Here is a 2,133-nt window from a genome sequence, read left to right as displayed (position 1 = left end):
GGGGGAGGGGGGGTAAATTGTGGCAGTGTGGGATGGGCTTCCCTTCTTTGGGTGGTGTCCCTTTATGAGAGTGAGTAATGAGGATAATTAATGTCAGCATATTTAAATGTCTGGGCAGGAAGCATTAGAACATAGCCTCTGTCATACCCTTCAGTCCCTGTCTTCAGTGTCACCGTAGTTTAAGTAGGTGATGGTTGATTACGTGTGTATTGTGTGTTTTAGTCTATTATAATAATGCTCGTTCTTGTTTTTATATCGGCAAGATGTTGTTGCAGCCATGCCTGTTAAGTCCTCGGTGAGCTGCGTCAAGTGATCGTTGGAAGTTTTAGGTATGCAGGCTGTTGTATTATGTTGATTTTCGTTTAGTCTGAAGTGTTTCTTTTGTGTGTTTTTAGTGAAACAATATTTATTAAGACATCCTATGCTTGTGTAGCTGCGGATCGGAGTATGTATAATGCAATATGTCGTTTTGGGTGTTTCTGATTTATTTAGTTTTTGCAGTCTTCTGCAGGCCAGTTGATGACCAACTGCGGGTCGTGCTGCGGTTTTTCATAGTTTGGTTTCTTGTGGTGTGAAAATGGTGTTTGTGCTTTTCAATTTGTTGTTTTTGTGTCTGTTTTGAGTGTGATGGTCCGAGTTGAGCTGTTTAGGCCGAATTGGTAGTGTCCAAAAACCTTAACCTAATTAGTGGTTCTGGTTTATTGCCAGTGAGGTAGGACGCTACGTTACTCCATTAATTGGCCTTTTTGGTTAGCTATTTTTATTTTCTTGAGTGAATATTTGTATTTTTGCATTTGTATGCACTAATGGTGGGGTTTTTTTTTTTTGGTTTTTTTTTCTCTTCTCCTAGTTTGGTCCAAGGCTGAGTGTGCCGAAGGAGAGGCTAGTCCCCTGGGTGAAGCACACAGTTGTGAGTCTGGAGCACCAGGGTTTGAGCACCTCTTCCTATTGTTTGCTGTGCACATGTTTGGCTGAGAGCACTGTTTTTCAGCTAGTTTGCCACCCCTAAGGTAAGCTCTAGCCTTGTTGCTTTTTTTTTTTTTTTTGTTGTGTAAGTTTGTTTATATTGGTTGGTGGGGAAGGTGCAAAGGTTTGTTATACTTGGATTGTTTTTTTGTATTCTGAATGTTTTTTATTATTTTTTTTTAAATCTGGTGAGCCTGCACCCTGCCTATTGGTTATATATGTATTTTCTATCTCTCTTGTTTCCCCATCAGTGGATGTCATTGTTTTTATAATCACTCTTTCTCGCTTTCGTGACAGATGACTCTAACATCGTCCATTTGAAGCTAATTGAACAAAAGAAAGATCCTCTGGTGGTTCGAGTATGGTGTACTGGTATTTACCAAGAATAAGGACAACTTTATAAAGTCACAATGGGATCTCACCACGCAGCAGGTCTACAAAAAATTTCTCACCATGTACTTTTACTGTCTTAATTTATTTTTTGTCATCTTTATCAGATTAAAAAAATAAAGCCCTGCTTTACACTAAGTGTCATTGGTGCATAAGCACCATGTTTGGTTTTGGTTTTGCCACCCACCAAATAAGAGATTTCATGCAGAAGCATTGCATGTAGCAGGTGTTTTGGCTTGAAAGTGTGCAATGTGATTTTATTTGGGTGGCATAATTTGTGTTACCGATAATTTTGCATTTATATTATTTTTCATGAACATTTTACTTTTTTTACACGGATCTTACCCTTTGTAGATGGGCATTCACACATTCGAAAGATCTCAGCCGAGGCCAATGATGAGCTTCATTTGGTTCGGATTGCTGTTCAGAATTTATTGTAAGTATGATTTTATTCCTATTTTGAGCTGCTGCATTAATCTCAATTTATTTAAAGGATTATTCTGTGTTAAATACAGCTTAACCCTCTACCTCACCGCTTCTCAGCTGGCTTTGCTTTAGCACCCAGTTTTTATTCTGAAAAATTTATAAAACTGCACAAGTAAACAGACTTTAAAGCCACAAAATAAAAATAGCACCAGATCTTATCTGTAACGTGCATGCGAGTATAACAGATTATTGAAAAAGGAAAAATGTAAGGAAGTATGGGGTGATATAAGTGGGGGGGGGGGGTGTACGGTGAGTGGTCATTGAAAATTTGTTCTGATTTGTTGTTCTCGG

The 2,133-nt window shown here is 38.5% G+C and overlaps 1 long non-coding RNA gene across 2 annotated transcripts in view; it reads left to right on the top strand.

The window, feature by feature from the left end:
• LOC107586356 (uncharacterized) overlaps positions 1-2,133 on the top strand; it is an 8,400-nt gene that overhangs the window by 996 nt on the left and 5,271 nt on the right. The window contains exon 2 of one of the 2 annotated variants that reach the window (XR_001609350.1): positions 851-1,792. This is a non-coding gene — a long non-coding RNA (uncharacterized lncRNA). Of the gene's footprint in view, positions 1-13; positions 1,793-2,133 lie in introns of those variants that run through there. The other variant, XR_001609349.1, reaches the window with a different exon arrangement.

Source organism: Sinocyclocheilus grahami, unplaced genomic scaffold (genome assembly GCF_001515645.1).
Source record: "Sinocyclocheilus grahami isolate Dianchi unplaced genomic scaffold, SAMN03320097.WGS_v1.1 scaffold80.1, whole genome shotgun sequence".
Taxonomy (NCBI): domain Eukaryota; kingdom Metazoa; phylum Chordata; class Actinopteri; order Cypriniformes; family Cyprinidae; genus Sinocyclocheilus; species Sinocyclocheilus grahami.
This window is presented reverse-complemented; position numbering and strand designations above follow the sequence as displayed.